We start from the raw sequence: 20,840 nt of genomic DNA on the forward strand, positions 1-20,840 counted from the left end.
CACTGAAACAACTGGATCTAAACCTCATCATGGCAGAGCAGTGACACGGGCTTTCTCAGAATGCCTTTCCTTAGCCATCTGCTTTCTGCTGGCCACACTACAGACAGCATTACAGTAGGGCAGAATGGTTTGGGGAAATTTTTAGAGATTGTCAATTTCAGGATGCTCTGAGTCATCTTAAAATACAGAGCCAGGCTTGGTGGTACGTGCCTTTAATCCAAGCACTCGTGAGGCAGAGGTAAGGGGATCGCCATGAGTTCGAGGCCACCCTGAGACTACATAGGGAATTCCAGGTCAGCCTGGACTAGAGTGAGATTCTACCTCAAAAAAACAACAGCAACAAAAAGTATGAATGGTACCGAAACAAACAAACTACAGTGTGAAGTGCAATGGTGGTAGGGGCTAAAGGTGCTTACTTTTCTAAGACCAGAGTTAGAACCTACTTCAGGAGAAAAAAAAAAAAAAAGAGAGAGAGAGAGAGAGAGAGAAAAAAAAAACTGAGATGCTCGTAATCCTAGAATTTGGGAGGCTGAGTAAAGTATAAGCATCAAAAGTTAAAAGCCAGCCTGGGCTACATAGTACATTCAAAGCAAGCCTGGGTGACACAGGGAATCTGCTACCAAAAATAATAAATAAAAATAAAAAAGAGGGAGAGCTGGGCATGACAGTGCATGCCTTTAATCCCAGAGCTATGTGTTCAAGGCCAGGCTGAGACTCTTGAGAATACGTAATGAATTCCAGGTCAGCCTGGGCTAGAGCGAGACCCTACCTCCAAAAACGAAAACCAGCATGAGAGAAGGAGAAAGAGAAAACCAAGAGCGGGAGGGATAACAGAGTACTGACATAGTGATACATGACTGTCATTTGACAGCATTTGGGAGGCTACCTGGGCTGCCGCAAGTTCCAGAAGAGCCTGAGCCATCCACAAGCAGTGAGACAAGGGCCAGGAGGAGAGAGAGGAAGGGCAGGGAGCTGACTGACAGCAACTGGCAACTGATTCCATTTAGAGAGGCGAGAGGGGAAACGATGCCAAACAGACTGAGGTTTTGAGACTGGGTAGCTAGAATGGTGATGTGTCCACAGAAACAGGGATGTTAGAAAAGGAACTGGTCCTAGGGGGAAATGACTGCAATGCGAGCCATGCTGAGTGACAAGGACGCAGACCCCCAAGAGGAACATGTCGAGTCAGCAGTGTGGTGAAGATCAAGCACCCAGAGGTTGAGGAGAGTTTGGAGACGGAACCTTTTCAAGAACTTTTTTTTTTTTTTAAAGAGATTAGTCTTTTATTATTTATTTATTTGACAGAGGAAGAGGGAGAGAATGGACATGCCAGGGCCTCTAGCCACTGCAAAGGAACTCCTAACGCAGGTGCCCCCTTGTGCAACTGGCGAACATGGGTCCTGGGGAATCGAACCTGGGTCTTTTGGCTTTGCAGGCAAATGCCTTAACTGCTAAGCCATCCCTACAGCCCTAAAGAACTGTTTGTTTGTTTTTTTTTCACTGCCATAAACTTAAAGACAAGAGGATCAAGTTGGAATATAGGACCAGACCAATTCACCTCTGTATCCTGAAGTGTTAAGCCAGCTAAAAACTTAAGACTGTAGCTGGGCCTGACGGTACAGGTCTGTAATACTAACTGCTTGGGAGGCTGAGACAGGACTACAAGTTCAAAGCCTGCTTGAGCTACAGAGTAAGTTCAAGGCTAGCATGGGCAGCTTGGTAAAGACCCTTTCTCAGGAAAAAGAGAAAAAGAAAGAAAAAAGAGGAAGATGGCAGGGAATATAGCTTAATAGTAAAGTCCTGTTTTCTGCCCACAAAGTACAAAGTACCATTTTCCACCCTGGCTCTCAATATTTCCTTCTCATCCCGTCTTGGTTGTTCCTACAATCACTCCTTAGTTTTAGGTGAACAGGGAAAGTAGTCTTCTAAAGTATAGGCAAAATAAATAAATAAATTAATTAATTAAAAAAAATCCCCTTAAATCAAAATTACCATAGCCCAGTGTGTGGCATGCACCTTTAATCCCAGCACTGGGGAGGCAGAGGTAGGAGGATCTCTGTGAGTTCTAGGTCAACCTGGGACTATAGAGTGAGTTTTAGGTCAGCCTGGGCTAGATCTCAAAAAAAAAACCCCAAAACAAATCTAACTTATCAAACATCACAGAAGACACAACTTTATACAGTAATCAAAATCCATAAAATCATTTCCATGCCATTCAGGATGGTGGCATTTGAGAGCAGAGCTTCAAGTACAACTGACAATTCAGAGAGAAGACATCAGCTTACTGAATGTCTTGCCTTTCTTTTCTCTCAGATCAAAAAAATCCAGAAGGCTGGAGAGATGGTTTAGAGGTTAAGGTGCTTGATGGCCCAGGGTTAGATCCCCAGTACCCACATAAAGCCAGATGTACAAAGTGGCTCATGCATCTGGAGTTTGTATGCAGTGGCAGGAGGGCCTAGCATGCTCATTCTCTCTCTCACCCTTCCTCCCTCCTTGATAATAATAACTTTTTTAAAATCCAGAGAGATAATCTGCAAGACAAAATTATTAAACACACACTCCAAGACAGACAGGTTCCCCTAAAAATTCTTGCCGCAGGCATCTGACATCATCACCTATGTCAGCTTTGCATCTCTCAATTTAGGAAGTTTAGCTATTTACTGATTATTTATTTTATGTTCGAGATAGGTTCTCACTCTGGCCCAGGCTGACCTGAAATTCACTATGCAGTCTCAGGGTGGCCTTGAGATCAAGGCAATTCTCCTACCTCTGCTTCCCAAGTGCTGGGATTAAAGGCGTGCGTCACCACGCCTGGCTATTTATTCATTTTGTAAACAATGTATCTATAAGCAGGTGATCTTTGTTATTATATTCTAAGGCAGAATATTGAATGTCTTTTTTTTGGAGACAGGATCTAAACATGTAGCCCAGACTAGTCTCAAACTTGCCTCACCTTCTGGAGAGATGGAATTCTAGGGTGTACATATTAATTTCTTTAACTTACATGGGAAGTGATAGTAGCTATCAATTACTGAGTGCTTCCTATATGTGGATACTTTGCTTTGTGATACACGTGCACATCATACATGTACACATTAGTTCACATAGTCCTTTAAAAGAGTTATTTCTATTTCATAGCAGAGGAAACTGAGGTATAGTGAAAACAGAAAAGTGCTCTTGCCTTGGGTTGCACAGTAGACTTGAGATCTCAATCCAGGTTTGCCTTTAAAGCCCATGACACAGATGACCACATTTTCTAACCTCACAGTAAATAATCCATTTTCTCACAGAAATGCTTTGAACTGAAACTTAGAACTTGACTTTCAGTTATTAACCAAAAACATTCAGGAACTGAACATAGCCTTTATAAACAGGCTTGACGACTCCTGGCGGGTCAACTCCATAGACCATTACAAATTTTATCTTTAAAAAAAAGCGGGGGGGGGGGGGGCTGGAGAGATGGCTTAGTGGTTAAAGTGTATGCCTGCAAAGTCAAACAGTATCGGTTTGACTTCTCCAGGACCCACGTACGCCAGATGCACAAGGGGGTGCAAGCATCTGGAGTTCGTTTCCAGTGGCTGGAGGCTCTGGCACTCTCATTCATTTTCTCTCTCTCAAATAAATACATAAATAAACAAACCCAAAACCTCTCCTATCTCATGCCATTAAACACCAGCTCAAAGGTAACCTCTGAAAAACACTTTTCCATTTCACTCAGAAAAGCTAAGAATTCAGTTCTTGTTTATTAAATCAGCTTCTAGCGCTGCAAATGTGATTCTGACAAGGCACAAATCTGTAAGAGACTAACCAGAACCAGTCTGTATGATTACTGTTAGGAACCCAATACTGTTCAGTGCTCCTAGCAATATATTTAGTGTTAACTTAGAAGCACAAAATTGGGGTCAGCAGTATAGCTTTTGTGTGCCCACCAGGTACAAGACGTTCCATCCCTGACAAAGGTTTAAAAGAACATCAGTATTTCTCTCTGCCTCTCTCTCACCTCTCAAATAAATAGATAAGTAAAATATATATATTTTTTTTAAAAAGTAAAAGGATTGGAGGGATAGCTTAGCGGTTAAGGTGCTTGCCTGCAAAGCCAAAGGACCCAGGTTCAATTCCCCAGGACCCATGTAAAGCCAGATGCACAAGACAGTACATGTGTCTGGAGGAGTTCGTTCGCAGTGACTAGGAAGCCCCAGTGAGTTCATTCTCTCCCTCTTTTCCTCTCCTGTCCTCCTCTCTATCTGCCTCTACCTCTCTCAAATAAATAAAATATTTTTTAAAAATCAAAGCAGAGGGCTGGAGAGATATGGCTTAGCAGTTAAGGTGTTTGCCTGCAAAGCCAAAGGATCCCATTTCAATTCTCCAGGACCCATGTAAGCCAGATGTACAAGGTGGCACATGCATCTGGAGTTCCTTTGTAGTGGCTGGAGGCCCTGGTGTGCCCATTCTCTCTCTCTCTTTCTCGCTGCCTCTTTCCCTCAAATAAATAAATAAATAAATAATATTTTTAAAAAATAAAAGCAGAAAACCAACAAAAACACTATCTAAAAAAATTCTTTATAAAGCCCAATGTCAGAGCCAAAATCTATGAAGAAAAATTTTAAAGATCAATGTTAGAGCCAAACACTCAGAAATGAAAGTAAAATTTACTAAAAGTTCCTACTGTGTACTCCTGAATTTACTTAACTCCCATTATATTATTACAGTGACTATTACTGATTATATTCGTAAGACTAGTTCAAATTTCATGACAGAAAAATTATATACATATCTAACTAGGAGAGTCAATATTTTAGCGTCACTTAAGATAATGTAGTTTCATATGACATCAGATAGGGTAAAGACAAATTAAATCAAGACAAAAAGATGTAGACTGTTTATACTAACAAGATAGGCCTTATTTTATCAGTTTACTATCTTTCTAGTTGACCCTAAGGTGAGAGCTTCAAACTAAATCCAGTGTTCATTATATCCTTATTCTAGGCACTGTGAAAGACACAGAGATCATGAGAAAAGATGCTCTTACAGAACAAATAATTCAACATGAAATATTAAACATATATAAAAGTCCTCTGTGGGCTGGGGAAATGGATTAGTGGTGAAGGCATTTGTCTGCGAAGCCTAAGGACCCTGGTTTGATTCCCCAGGACTCACGTAAGGCAGATGCACATGGGGGTGCATGCGTCTGGAGTTTGTTTGCAGTGGCTGGAGGCCCTGGCGTTCCCATTCTCTCTTTCTATCTGCCTCTTCCTCTCTCAAATAAATAAACAAATAAAACATATATTTTTTTAAATAAGTCCTCCAGGGCTGAAGAGATGGCTTAGCAGTTAAGGCATTTGTCTGCAAAGCCAAAGATCCCAGTTTGATTCTCCAGGACCCATGTAAGTCAAATGCACAAGGGGGCGCCAGCATCTGGAGTTCGTTTTCAGCGGCTGGAGGCCCTGGAGCACCCATTCTCTCTCTCTCACTCTCTCTCTCTTTCTCTCAAATAAATAAATAGTAATAAATATATATTTTGAAAAGTCCTCTGTGTTCAAGGCTTTTTTCATGTAACATGACTGAAATGATGTTGAAAAGTTAGAAAAAATAATTTCCACAGCTGGGCAAGGTAGTGCATGCTTGCAACCTCAAAACTCAAGAGGTGGAGACAGGAGGACCTCAAGTTTGAAGCCAGCCTGGGCTATACAGGGAATTCCAAGCCAGCCTCAGAAACAGCAAAACCTTGAGTCAAAAAATAATAATAAATAAATAAATAAACAAACAAACAAACAAATAAATGGCTGGAGAGATGACTCAACAGTTAAGGTACTTGCCTTCTGAACCTAACAACCCAGGTTCAGTTCTGCAGTTCTCTCATTTAGGATGCACAGTGGCGCATGTACCTGGAGTTCGTTTGCAGTGGCAAGAGGCCCTGGAGTGCCCATTGTCTCTCTGTCTGTCTGTCTGTCTTCTATCTCTGCTTTCAAATAAATAAACAAAAATATTTTTTTAAAATTCCAGCCCCAAAGGCATATTAAACAGCTCTTTCTTACTGTGCCAAATAACCAAACAGTATTTGCTTTTTTCTCTCTGTTCACTAAGGCATTCATCATTACTTTGGTTTCCTTAAGTCTTTACCTGAGTTTATTTTCTGTTCTCTGCTCATGTAATTAGATAGATCTTTTGGAGATTTCCTGATCAGCTTGAATTTTTTTTTTTTTTTTTTGGTCCCCTGCTGCCATTGCTATGACCATGTCTTTCCCTCCTGTGGCAATAAACTGTGTTTGCTGGAGAGACCCTGCAGTTTCTTCATTGTGCTTCCTGACAGGAGATCTGGAAACAATCACTGGGCAGATCTGTAAGCACTGAGAGTGGCTTGGAACCCAACTATTCAAAAATAATTACCTTCAGGAAGTCTAAGCAGGAAGGTAAAAGACAACAGCCATTACAACCGCCCTCTGTGATTTCAGCCCTCTGCATCAGTGCCATCCTCTTCCACCGTGGGTAACCACTAGTAGATGCACTTGAGATTAAAATAAAAAGAAACACTGCCACAGATACAGCAAAACTGTAATACAGGGTAGTACTTGCCACAGAAGACTACTGACGGATTCAATGACATTAACATTAGGCCAAAAACTCCTCCATGCCCCGCAGCTGCCGAAATGAAGACCAACGTGACCAAACCTTTATGGACACACATACAGACATTCTTTGGTAGTTAAGCATGAGACTAGTTTACCAGGCCTTTATTTATTATCTTTGGAGATTAAAAAAAAAATTGTTAGATGATACTGGTATTATAAAAGCAATCATAACACACACACACACACACACACACACACATACACACACACACACACACACACACACACGCGCGCACGCATTAGATTCCCGTAAAACTCCACTATAAAAGAGGGGCTGGAGGATAATCGAAGGCCACAAGACCCAGATTAATCATAAACCTAACCAACTGAACCTGAATTTTGCTCAAACACTTCCTGTCTTTTGTTTCAACCTGCTCGAACACCTTCAAGGTTAAACTGCAGTCTCCCTGAGCAACAGACCAGCCCACCCCAAACTGGGAGATGCGGATTCCTAGTGGAATGCATTTTATTTACTCATCCATACTGCTGGGTGGTTATTTATTTTATTTTATTTTTTTTTGGTAAATATGCTGTTATTCATTGACTGTCAAACAATCCACCGCATTCCGACCCACATACAAGGCCAACTCTGCAGATAGCAAACACACCCACCTCACTGAAATATGAGGATCGTTTCCATCAAGTTCTCGGGGCACAGACAGGAGAGAATGGAAAGCAAAACTGAACGGTGCCTCAAACCTGCCCCCCCGCCCCAGCAGCTGGGCTCTCCCACGAGGAATAGGAAGCAGAAGGAAGACACAAAGGGGGCTGGGAAAGAGGCAGTTTACTCTCTTCTTCTGTCAGAACCTAAACACGTCCCGAAACAGGGCAGCTCTCAAGTCCCTGCAAAAGACACAGGATCCGGGGGGCTGCGGGAGCAAGGCTGAGCACCAGAGAAGGGGCGATGGGAAGAGAGAAGCGGGGGGCGGGTCGGGGGAGGCCGCTTGGGCGGTGGAGGTGTCCTGTCTAGGTCCGGGCTTTGATTTTTGTTTCGCCCATCCCTCTCTGGGGAAAATGTTGGTTTTTATAACCTCAAGGAGATAACTAGTTCTGGTCCCACCCTAGCGATCAGGGACAGATGTAGGAGGGATGTCGGGATTCCCGGCGGGGGGGGGGGGGTGTTCAGAGTAGGGGTGCGGGCGGCAGCCTGGAGAACGGGAACCTGTGAGTCCTCCGCCCAGGCTGAGGTTCTGGTCGACGGTGGGGGGGGGGGTGGCTTTAAATGAGAGGTGTCAGCAGGAAGCTCCTTTTGGGGTGCAGGGACCCGGCGGTGGGGGGCGGCCGCGAGTGGCGGCGAGGACCCTGGGAGGATGAGGAGCCGCCTCCTCTGGGAATACCGGGAGCTGGAGGCGGCGGCCCCGCCCCCTCGGAGGTCCTGCCCGGAGGCGGCGGGGACGCTGGCGGGAAGCTGCCGGCGCCCTCCCGCCGGCTTTCCTCTCGAGAACCCGGCCCCCGGGCCACCGCCAAGGCCCGGCGCCTGCGATGCCTACCTTGCCGCGGCGCTCCCGGGGATCCGCTCCCAGCCGCCTCCGCCGCCGTTCCCCATCCACAGCCTCGCGACGGCCCGCCCCCTCATCCGCCGGCCCGGAGCGCCGACGGGCGCCACAGCCAATCGCAGCCTCGCCCCTGCAGCCCCGCCACCAATCCGCGCCCGCCGGAGGCGGGGCTGCTCCAATGTCATTCGGGCTCCTCCCGGGGCCCCAAGATCCCTTTTGTTTGGAGAGAGCCAGGCTGGGATGGAGCTCGCGTCACTTCCTGGAGGAAGCGCTCTGCTCCGCCGGGCGTCCAGGCTGGGCTCGCTCGCTGCCCGGCCCCGGGGCTGCAACTCTCCACCTCCAGTGACGGTCACTTCGTGTTCGGGAAGCTTAGCACTGGTGACTTGGGACTTGATTGGGAATTTTATCCAAAGTGGTACCAAACGAAGTGAGCTGGGGTGTCAGCTTTTGAATTAGTTGTTGCATTTGGGAGGCAGAGGTAGGAGGATCGTCGTGAGTTCGAGGCCACCCTGAGACTACATAGTGAATTCCAGGTCAGCCTGAGCTAGATCGAGACCTTACCTCAAAAAAATTTTTTTTTTTAAAAAAAGGGAGGACTGGAGAGAATGGTGCTCGTCTGCGAAGCCTAAGGGCCCCGGTTCGATTCTCCAGGTCCCACGTAAACCAGAGGCACATGGGGTGGCGCATGGAGTTCGTTTGCAGTGGCTAGAGGTCCCGGCGCGCCCATTCTCTCTCTTAAAAAAAAAAAATCCTTTTTTATAGCTTTACAGCCGGGCGTTGTAGTACACACTTTTAATCCCAGCACTTGGGACGCAGAGGTAGGAGGATCGCCGTGAGTTCGAGGCCACCTTAGGACGACATAGTGAATTCCAGGTCAGCCTGAGCTAGAGTGAGACCCGACCTCGGAAAACCAAAAAACAAATTAAATAAAAATAGCTATTGCCAACCTGGTAACGTGGCTTCCTTGCACCCACCTCAGTAGGTGTGGTGCTGGCAGCCTGGTGAAGAGGCACCCAGAAGCCACCTGTCTCCTGTCACATTAGCTGCAGAAGATAGGTTCTTACTGTGAGTGAGTCCCTGAGGAGGAGGGCACAAACAGTTTACCTACCTGCCTCTGCGTTGGCCACAAGCGGAAACAAAGGCCAGTTGGATGTAAGGAATGGCTGCATAGCTTTGTGAACTCAGGAAAGCACATTTGGTGACAGTGAACCCTAGGGCCGGACCAAATGACCTAGGGAAAAGAGGATGCATCCTTAGATGTCAGAGTTTCTGGTTTCCTTTTCCATAGACTCAAGATGGGTTCAGCTGGTTAATAACCACATGGTACATGAAATATAGTAAATGCAGATAAGGAATAGGATATAATGCTCAAGTAATGTATTATTACGATTACATTATTCCCTATCACAATCATTCTTAGCAAGGCAGCATTAGAGGTCTGCTACTCACCTAAGGCAAATAGGACGTGCAGCTTATTGTTTGGGGGAGAGTTGTCAACACGGGCAATTAGGATTTAAAGGAAGCAAAACAGTATTCATGTTACCACTGTACCATGTTCCTTCATGTAATATTTAATCTTCAGCGGTGTGTGAGAAATCTTTCCCAATCTGTGAAGATAGGCATCACTATAACCCATTTATGGATGAGAAGGTAGACATTCTGAGAAACCAGCTGTGGTGGTTTGATTCAGGTGTTGCTGTTGTCCACCTTATGTTGGCCAGGGGGTGATGTCCACCCTCTGCTCATGCCATCATTTCCCCCCTGCCATGGTTGAGTTTCCCCTCGAGCCTGTAAGCCAAAATAAATCTCTTTTTCCCACAAGCTGCTCTTGGTTGGGTGGTTTCTACCAGCAATATGAACCGGACTGCAACACCGAATAAGGTTATAGAGTCAGTATATGGTAAAGAAAATGTTGGGGGCTGGAGGGATGGCTCAGCAGCTAAGGCACTTGCCTGCAAAGCCTAAGGACCTGGGTTTCCTACCCCAGTACCCACATAAAGCCAGATGCACAAGGTGGCACATGCATCTAGCATTTATTTGCAGGAGCTAAAGGTCCAGCATGCCCATTCATTCTCTCTCTCTGCCCTTTCTCAAGTAAATATATGTATTTTTTTTTTAAGAAAAGGACATGTAACTCCAGACCTGTGCTCTTTGTACTCTGGCTTCACCAGGTGCCACGATCCAGAGGGATGTGGATGGGCATTAGCCAGCATTCCAGCCAGGAAAACAGCTCCATGCCTCCCCATATGGGCTGTGGGTGGGCTTGGGAGGGTCAGGGAGAAGAGCAGATGCGCCCCAGCAGCCCCGGTGCTTTCAGAATAACGATGTAGGTAGAACACATGAACTTCCGAAGGGCATCATGCCCTGCGTTCAAGAAATCAAGTGGCTGTGTTCAGTGGTGTGTGCCTGTAATCCCAGCTCTTAGGTGGAGCCAGAAATCAGGAGGCCAAAGTGTTCAAGACCAGCCTGGGCTACATGAGCTCCTGTGTCAAAAAAAACAAAGAAAGAAAAGTAATGAAAGTCTGGTTTCGTAATAGGTGCTCATTATATACTGACTTGACTTAAAATACATCAAATGGTTAAAACCACAGTATTAGAATCAGGAAATGGGTCCACAGTCTTTTTAAAAAAAAATCCCATTTCCTGCTCTTCCATTTTGTTTGGCCTATGGGTGTGTGATGAGGAAGTGCCTCACCAGCTGACAATGAGGCAGCTGTGGGACAACAGGCTATTTTTCTGAGTCACTCTAAGGTTTGTTCTAGTGGATCAGCTCCTCCCTCCCTCATCTCTCTCCCTTTGTAGCTGTTAATCCACCACCACCCATTCTCTTCCCAAGCTGGTCCAGTGGGAGGAGTGCCATGTGACCCACTTCCTTGATGGCAATGGGCGGCTCCTCTGACTCCCCGGCTTCCCTTCAGCTTACTCCTAAGCAACCATGAAAGGATTCAGTAAGAATGAAATCATCCCTACGTACAGGATGCAGAGCCCTCAGAGTGTCTGCAGTGCTTCCAGTTGGTCACCCCAGGGTGGGGGAGTGAGCAGGCAGGGCTTGTGAGCTGCCAGTGACCTTCACCTTGCAGCAGTGGGAGTGCGTGCAGTCTCAGGATTCTTCAATATGTAAAACTTGTAAGTAAGTTTAGAGTCTTGGTATGTAAAGATGGAAAGTGGAGGCTGGAGCGATGGCTTAGCGGTTAAGGTGCTTGCCTGGACCCATGTTCAACTCTGCAGATCCCATGGAAGCCAGCCGCACAAGGTGACACGTGCAGTGTTGTGCATGCGCACAAGCGGGCCCATGCATCTGGAGTTTGATTGCAGCGGCTGGAGGCCCTGGCATGCCAATTCTGTATCTCATGTAAAAAAGATGGAATGGGGTGTGGTGGTGCATGCCTTTAATTCCAGCACTTGAAAGGCAGAGGTAGGAGGATCACCATGAGTTGGAGGCCACCCTGAGACTACATAGTGAATTCCAGGTCAGCCTGGGCCAGAATGAGACCCTACCTTGAAAAACATCAACAACAATAACAACAACAAAAGATGGAAAATGGGTTTATAATATCTGAAATTTGTATGATACAGCATAACATGTTTACAACTGTTAGAAACACATTGTCAACTTGCCAATAAATATTTACTCAATGCTTACTGTGTGCCAGGTAACAACTTTATGAAGAAGTACTAAAAGATTATAAGTTGAGTCAATTTTTCTCCAGATAGACAAACTTTCTAGGTAGGTGTTCGGTAAGAGTTTGTGGCTGGCTTGAAGGAAACAATGATGGAATAAAAGAGGTTCTACTGGAAGTGAAGAAACAACTCCGAGTCTGTCTGGGTCCTGCTCCGTCAGAAGCTGCATTCGTTTCCTAGGGCTGTTGTAACAAATTACCACAAAGTGGGTGGCTTAGAACAACAGAAATGTGTTCTCTTTCTATCCCGAGGCTAAAGGTCCAGATGCAGGCGCTGACCGCCTGGCTTCTGGGGGCCTAGAGATGCTCGGCGCTGTGATGGCCTCCTGTCCTGTGGCTCCAGGCAGTTCTTGTTACTCCTTACCTGTAGTCTCTTCACGTCAGCCTCGGCTTCCATCATCACCTGGCTGTCTTCCCTCTTGCCTCATTGTTTCTACATGTGCTTTCTTCTTTTAGAAGGACACTAGACACTGGATTTGAAGACCCCTCTAATCCACTGTGGGAAAAGACATATAATTTGAGACAGGGTCTCCCTCACACTTGTGAGTTGCATTTTTATGTTATTTACTTTATTATTCATTTATTTAAATATTGGGTTTTCAAGGCAGGGTCTCACTCTAGCCCAGGCTGGCGTGCAGCTCACTGTGTAGTCTCAGGGTGGCCTCGGTCTCACAGGGATCCTCCTACTTCTGCCAGCAACAGCCCTGAGAGAGGGCTTTCCAGCAGTATGCTACCTTATCTTATTAAGGGATAACTATTCCTCCCACCTCTGGAGTGATTGACAGCCTCCCAGCACCAGAGGACTTTGTCCCTCTGGTTGGGAGGAAATATGTCTCCCCTTTTAGTGTTTCCAGGTAAATAGGAGCAGGGGCTCTTCCTTCACTGACGTCTACACCTAAGGTCTGCCTACCAACAATAAATACAGATGTCATAAATCTGATTCAAGAGCTCAGCCTCGCACTCACCATGTTCTAACACTCTCCGTCATGGGTTAGGAAAATGGAGAAAACAGCAAATATCGTGAAATTTGATTTATGGGATATTCCGAGCCGAGTAGAAATTGCCCTGGAGTTATGCTGTGTAGTGTGAGCTGATGTTTACACAAGGGAGGGGCAGGCATAGAACACCTGCCTGCCATGTGCGAGGTCCTGGGTTAATTCTCAGCCCCAGGTTAAAACAAGGGAAGCAAGAGAGAAAGAAAATAGATGGAGTTGGGCGTGGTGGTGCACGCCTTTAATCCCAGCACTCGGTAGGCAGAGGTAGGAGGATCGCCGTGAGTTCGAGGCCACCCTGAGACTACATAGTGAATTCCAGGTCAGCCTGGGCTAGAGCGAGACCCTACCTCGAAAAACCAAAGAAAAAGAAAAGAAAATGGATGAAGGCTTAGTAGCCACAGGAATTTAAAAATGACATTATCGTCTTTGCTCAGAATAGCAGAATATCCAAGAGGGATGACTTACTGAAAGTGCTTCGTCAACCCCACAAGGGATTCCTGAAAGCTCCCTCCTGAGAGACCAAACTTAGGTTCTTTGTCCTCAGGGAATCGTTGCCCTTCGGCTAAACATCTGGGGCTCTGTAATAGGTTTCCTCCGGGAGCTGTGACCCGGGGCACTTACTTACGATGCGGGCTGAGCTAAATGAAGGAGCCAGAGGGCATGGGGACACTGTGTCTCGACCACCCTATGTCCCAATTCCTCAGAGACTCCAGAAGCCAGAGAGAGCTCTCTAGGCCGGTGTCAGACTGAAACCAAGAGGAGCCTGTGCTCATCCTTGCTTCCCAAGGTTTCCTCCCTTCACGTGCCCCCTCGAAGGCCTACCTGGACAGTCCCTAGCTTGAATCTGGGCAGCAGGCGCAGGGGGCGGGTTAGTGTTTGGGTGTGACCCTCACCGCTTTCCCAAGCTTAGTGCGCCCCCTAGTGCCGAGCAATGACTCCTGCAGCCGTCTGCTTCTTTCTTGACCAACTACCTCTATGGTGTCGCTGCTAATAGCTTTTCTTTTTACCGGTGTGGGCTGACCGCCCGTCAGGTAGATTCTAAAGGCAGGAAGCAATTTAAAAAGGCAACTTCAAGAACTTTTTTTAAAAAAAATTTTATTTATTTATTTGAGAGCGACAGACACAGAGAGAAAGACAGATAGAGGGAGAGAGAGAGAGAATGGGCGCGCCAGGGCTTCCAGCCTCTGCAAACGAACTCCAGACGCGTGCGCCCCCTTGTGCATCTGGCTAACGTGGGACCTGGGGAACCGAGCCTCGAACCGGGGTCCTTAGGCTTCACAGGCAAGCGCTTAACCGCTAAGCCATCTCTCCAGCCCAAGAACTTTTTTTTTAAAGCTGAATGTGGGGTCAGGTTGGCTCGGATGGAGCTGCAGAAACCTGTGTCCTGGCTTGTAGTGGAGGTAGGTCTCGGGAAGAGAGAAAGAACTCGAACGTCAAGTTTCCGCTGTGCATGGAGACCCTGTGCCAGGTGCTTTGTATGTATTATGACTGCAATCCTTGTAATCTCTACACAGGCAATTCTTGTAGCCAGCCTCAGAGGAAATTATACTGTGAGCTTTTCAGGAGAGAAGGCAAGTTCAGAGAGGCGGTCTTGCCCAAAGTCCCATGACAGCAATGACAATGATAATAGCATCAAGCAGTTATGTAGTGCTTGCTTTATCCCGGGGACTTTGTTTCCTCGCATCACCGCAGCAGCGCGTTAAGGTCCACTCTGCTGGTGAGAATCAAGATAGTTGAAGAAAGGCGTAACTAAAAAGATTTCCTGGGATCACAGAGTTTGGTCCCCCCTGACTCTAATCTTGAACTGTGCCCTCTCCACCATTGCCTCACGGAGCTCCCATAGTTAATAGAGGTGGGTCCTTAACTCTGGCCGGTGTGAAGCAGGGGTTTCTGTATTGTTAGGGCTGCTGGGGGGCCTCCTTCCTAAGGACCAGGATACTGGGGCCACATGGACCTTCAGGTCTCCCGCACTGAAACAGGATGAAAATGAAAAAGCCAAGACAGAGCCAGGTGTGGTGGTGCACACCTTTAATCCTAGCTCTTAGGAGGCAGAGGTAGGAGGACGGCTGTGAGTTCGAGGCCAGCCTAGGACTACAAAATGAGTTCCAGGTCAGCCTGGACTAGAGTGAGACTCTGTTTCAAAACAAAACAAAACAAGCCAAGGGAGAAGTCCATGGGACCCTGAGGACAATTTGCCAGAGGGACATCCTGCCTGAGAATTCACAATACTGTTGTCAAGGGCCTCTAGGAGAACACCCAGAGGAGAGGGCTTTGACCTCTGTCTCCTTTGAATCATTGTGTGTGAAACTCACACGTTCCCCAAGAGGTTGGTGGGGAATTCAAAGCTCACATTTCAGAAGAAATGGTAGATGGGGAACTCCTGGAAATAGATGAGATTAGTCATGAAGTCACAAATAATCTAACAAAATTGCCAAAGATTTGGGAACTCCAAATGCAGTCAGTCGTTAAGTCCCTGGAATAGTCCCTCATCTTGTTGGGTGAGTCACACAGTTTTCACTGTAATCTTTGGAATTTTGAAACAATTATTATTACTACATATGCTGGGCAATGAACTGTTGAACTGTTACTTCTTTTTCTTTCTTTCTTTCTTGTGTGTTTGGAGGTAAGTTCTCACTAGCCCAGGCTGATCTGGAATTCACTATGTAGTCTCACAGCGATCCTCCTACCTCTGCCTCCCAAGTGCTGGGTGGGATTAAAGGCATGTGCGACCACACCCAGTGGTAAAGTGTTATTTCTAAATGTATTTTTTTTATAGGCAGACAGATGGGAAAAGGTATTAGTTGCATGCAATTCTTTTAAAACTTGTAAGTTATCACATCTCATTGAAGATGAATGCTGTCTCTTTTGGCTCCTCCCCTTTCTGTATTTCCTTTTCTTCCTCCTTTCATTTGTATCTTCTTTCCATGTAGGTCTAGATCCCTTTCTGTCCCTGATGGGCATAGATAGCCCTGCCAAAGGGCTGAAGCTATCCCAAAGGCCCGTGTGCTCTTTCCTTTCTGCCCCTTTCCCCTGTTTCCCCACAGATGGCCTGACATTAAGCAGAAAATAATTTCCAAGCTAGGGCCAAAGGCAGAGCTTTGGCTGGACTAGGCTGCCCTACAGTCTCAATTTGATGAAAGCCAATTACACACTTCCTCTGGTGTGTTATTTCAGCTGAGGTCCCACACTTGGCTGAATGGATCCTTGTTGTTCACAAAAGGAAGAAATACTTGTAGGGGAAGTAACAAGCCAGTTATGGCTGTACTGTCATTTCTAGGCAATTTCCTGATAGGTGCCCTTTGGAGCAGGCTGGTACTGGAAGCCTGTATGTCCTTCTTTCCTACTTCATGGTCCCTGCTGGGTTCCGTGGGTCCCATTTGTTATGAACAAAGTGACCAAATGACGCAGGGTTTCTGTTTCTTTGGAAGGAGTATGGACATTTCCCATTCTTGTTCCTTTCAGCCCTCCTCATTCTCTCTCTTTTCATTTCCCCTTCCTTCCTCCCTTCCTTCCTTCCTTCCTTCCTTCCTTCCTTCCTTCCTTCCTTCCTTCCTTCCTTCCTTCCTCCCTCCCTCCCTCCCTCCCTCCCTCCCTCCCTCCCTCCCTCCCTTCCTTCCTTCCTTCTTTCCTCTCTTCTTCCCTCCCTCCCTCCCTTCCTTTCTTTTCAAGGTAGTGGTTCTCTCTAGCCCAAGCTGACCAGGAACTCACTCTGTAGTTCTAGGCTAGCCTTGAACTCATGGAGATCCTACTACCTCTGACTCCAAAGTGCAGGGATTAAAGGTGTGCACCACCATGTCCAACTCTTCTTTCTTTCTCTCTTCCTCCCTCTCTTCTTCTCTGTCTTTCTTTTATATTATTTATTATTATTATTATTTTCTTATTTTTCAAGGTAGGGTCTCACTCTAGCTAGGGCTCACCTGGAATTCTTTCTGTATTCTCAGGGTGGCCTCGAACTCACGGTGATCCTCTTACCTCAGCCTCTGGAGTGCTGGGATTAAAGGCATGTGCCACCAGGCCCGGTTTTCTTTCTTTATTTTATTCATTTGGGAAAAGTGAGACACACACACACACACACACACACAGAGAGAGAGAGAGAGAGAGAGAGAGAGAGAGAAAGAAAATAGAGAATGGGTGTGCCAGGGCCTCCAGCAGCCACAAATGAACTCCAGATGCATGTGCCACCTTGTGTCTCTGGCTTTACATGGGTACTGGGGAATCAAACTCTGGCCTTAAGACTTTGCAGGCAAGCACCTTAACTGCTGAGCTATCTCTCCAGCCCCTCTCTTTCTTTCTGTTTTTTTCTCTTGTCCTTTTCTTATTCTGAAGCAATTTTTTGAATGCTTATGACTATTATGGTCATAGACACATTTGCACATGGAGTTTTAGACCTCAGGGTATCATAGCCTTGAGATAGTCTTATGTAACTTGCTGGCCCAAGAACCCCTGCTCTCTTGCCGCCGCACATTCCAAATAAAATAACTGAAACCACTATCGTATGCCATGATCAGAACTCATGCTTCTCAAGTAAAATAGCTGAAATGACTATCTCACACTACAATCAGGACTCCTCCAGATGTCAGGGACAGAAAGCTCCAGCCAGACTGGCCGAAAGCAAAAGGCGTTTTTATTGGCTCATGTGATGGAAAAAGCCTGCGAGGAGTCTGACTTCAGATTAGGCTCGATCCAGCTTCTCCAAACTGCCACCAGCGTCAGCTTTCTCTCTGTTTATTTTGCAGTTTTATTTCCTCTGTGTAGGTTCTGTTGTCAGATACTTTCTTCCCAATAGGTGAGGAGCACAGCAGGCCCAGTTTCATAACCAGTCACAGTCAACAAGCTCACTTGCCTGTTTCCCAGGAGACTGAGGAAAACCCCACTGTGCCTTTGTTTAGTTCATGGATTCATTTTTGTTTGTTTGCTTATTAAGACTGGGTATCATTATGTAGCCCAGGCTGGCCTAGAACTTATTAGGTAGTTCAGACTGGTCTTGAACTTATGATTCTCCTGTCTCTACCTCCTAAGTACTGAGATTACAGATATGTGACACCATGCCTGATATACATGTAATAATTCTTTTTTTTAAATAAAACATTTAATTTATTAATTTATTTGAGAGAGAAAGACAGAGAGAATGAGCATGCCAGGCCCTTCAGCTGTTGTAAATGAACTCCAGATGCATGTGCTACCTTGTACATCTGGCTTACATGGGTCCTGGGGAATTGAACTGAGATCCTTTGGCTTTGCAGGCAAACGCCTTAACCACTAAGCCATCTTTCCAGCCCCCATGTAATCATTCTTGAGTGTTGATTGGGGTCATGGGATGTTTTGCTTTGATTGGCTAGGTGTAGGTCATGGGCTCTGCCAGGAGACATGGAGAAACAGTGGCGAAAAGCTATTACCACAAAAGAGAATAAGTCTATTGTGGCTGGGAAGATGGCTTAGCCAATAAAGCATTTGGGGGCTTGAAATGGCTTAGTGGTTAAGGCATTTGCCTGCAAAGCCAAAGGACTCTGGTTCGATTCTCCAGGGCCCACGTAAGCCAGATGCACAAGGGGGCGCATGCATCTGGAGTTTGTAGTGGCTGGAGGCCCTGGCGTGCTCATTCTCTCCCTGCCCTTTCTCTCTCAAATAAATAATTAAACAAATCATTTGGGAGATTGGAGTTCAATGCTCAGCACCCATGTACTTGTCTTGTGGGTGTGGTGTCCCACCTGTAACCCTGACGCTCAGGTGTTGGCAATAGAGGATCCCTGAGGCGAGCTATTCAGCTAAACTTGCTGAATCGGTGAGCCCTAGGTTCAAGTAAGAGAACTTGCCTCAGTAAAACTTAAGATGGAGGGGGCTGGAGAGATGGCTCAGTGGTTAAGGTGCTTGCCTGAAAAGCCTAACGACGTGGGTTTAATTCCCCAGTACCCATGGAAATCCAGAAGCACAAAGTGGCGTACGCCTTGAATTCATTTACAGTGGCGAGAGGCCTTGGCATGCCCATTCTCTCTCTCTGCTTGACAACACATAAATAAATTTTAAAAATGAAGTGGAGAGGGCTGGAGAGATGGCTTAGCGGTTAAGCACTTGCCTGTGAAACCTAAGGGCCCTGGTTCGAGGCTCGGTTCCCCAGGTCCCACGTTAGCCAGATGCACAAGGGGGTGCACGCGTCTGGAGTTCAGTTGCAGAGGCTGGAAGCCCTGGCGCGCCCATTCTCTCTCTCTCCCTCTATCTGTCTGTCACTCTCAAATAAATAAATAAAAAAAAATGAAGTGGGGAGTAATTGAGGAAGACACCTGGCATCAGCCTCTGGCTTGCACATGCATTTGCACCTACACACATGTGAACACGCATGCATACCACATGCATGCACACATGCAAAAGATACATCTTTCTATTGCCATCTACCCTTTGTCTGTCTAATCCATGCACCTATCAACTATCAGCTATCTATCTTCTCTATTTACTTATTACTAGAAACACTGGAGATGGATGTTTGCTCAGCAAGTTATACGTGTGTGCAACACATGTCAGCATTTATTTCATATTTGCTCTCAGTACTTGCCTCCTACCCGTGTCTTGACTCTGTGTTGGCCTGGGTTTCCCTTGCTGCTGGTGCATTGTTGCCAGAATCTTTAGGCCGCCTGGTCCTTTGTGCAACAACAGAGGGCTATTGCGGACAGACCCAGGTGTGGAATGGAAAGCAAAGGTGTTTAAAACACTCGAGGATCTCGGAGTTGGTGTGTATTAGTGCTTTTCTCATTGCTACGCCAAAAGCGGTTCAAGGAAGGATTTCCTCTTGGCTCATGGTTGGAGGGTACAGCCCGTATTGATGGGAGAGGCGCCCGGCAGCAGAAGCACGAGGTGGCTGGTCACATCGAGCCCCACAGCCAGAAAGAGAGAGGGATGAACGCTGGTGCTCAGCTCTTTCTCTCCATTTTCATTTTTTTAAAAAAAATTATTTATTGGGTTGGAGAGATGGCTTAGAGGTTAAATGCTTGCCTGTGAAGCCTAAGGACCCCGTTCAAGGCTCAATTCCCCAGGACCCACGTTAGCCAGATGCACAAGGGGGCACACGCATCCGGAGATCGTTTGCAGTGGCTGGAAGCCCTGGCGCGCCCGTTCTCTCTCTCTCTGTCACTCTCAAATAAATAAAAATGAACAAAAAATTTAAAAATTATTTATTTATTATTTTATTTATTTATTTGAAAGAGAGAGAGAGAGAAATAGGCAGGTAGAGAGAGAAAGTGAGAGAGAGAGAAAATGGGCATGCCAGGGCTTCCAGCCACTGTAAACCAACTCCAGACACATTGTGCAGCTGGCTTACATGGGTCCTGGGGAATTAAACCTGGATTATTTGGCTTTGCAGGCAAGTGCCTTAACTACTAAGCCATCCCTCCAGCCCTCTATTTTCCTTTTTAGATAATATTACTTATTTATTTTTGTTTTTTTGAGGTAGGGTCTCGCTCTAGCCCAGGCTGACCTGGAATTCACTATGTAGTCTCAGGGTGGCCTTGAACTCACAGAGATCCTCCTACCTCTGCCTCCTGAATGCTGACATTAAAGGTATGTGCCACTATGCCGGACCATTTTCCCTTTTTATTCAGTTCAGGACCCGAGCCCATGAGCAGTGCCACCCACATGAAGGGTGGGTCTTCCCTTGTCAACCCTCGAAGACACACTCAGAAGTATGTCTCACCTCCTAGGAGATTCCACATTCAGTCATGTTGACAATAAAGATTAACCATGACAAGTCTACCCCTTGTCAAGCTCCACACCACAGATTACTTTAGGTGATAATATTCTACCCTAGTTCTTGATGGTTCAGGGCCATCTCATACTGCAAATGCATTTCTTCCATCCATCAAAGACTCCCCTGAGTCTCTCTCTCTCTGTGTCTGTGTATGTTTATGCATGTGTGAGTACGTGTGTGCAGGTGCACATTCGCTGGGACGCACATGCATGGAGGCCAGAGGTCCATGCTGGATGCTTTTCTTGAGTGCTCTCCACTCCACTCCACCTTATCTATCTTATTTACAGGGTATCTCGTGTGAACCT

The 20,840-nt window shown here is 46.3% G+C and overlaps 1 protein-coding gene across 2 annotated transcripts in view; it reads right to left on the reverse strand.

Moving 5' to 3' along the window:
* Positions 1-8,193, reverse strand: part of Cttnbp2nl (CTTNBP2 N-terminal like) — a 71,757-nt gene extending 63,564 nt beyond the window's left edge. Inside the window, exon 1 of one of the 2 annotated variants that reach the window (XM_045138244.1) lies at positions 8,120-8,193. The gene's annotated coding sequence lies outside the window, so the exon portion shown is untranslated. The remainder of the gene's footprint in view (positions 1-8,119) is intronic. The other variant, XM_012948930.2, reaches the window with a different exon arrangement.
* Positions 8,194-20,840: the final 12,647 nt, after the last annotated feature.

The sequence above is a fragment of the Jaculus jaculus genome, chromosome 19, assembly GCF_020740685.1.
Source record: "Jaculus jaculus isolate mJacJac1 chromosome 19, mJacJac1.mat.Y.cur, whole genome shotgun sequence".
NCBI lineage: Eukaryota > Metazoa > Chordata > Mammalia > Rodentia > Dipodidae > Jaculus > Jaculus jaculus.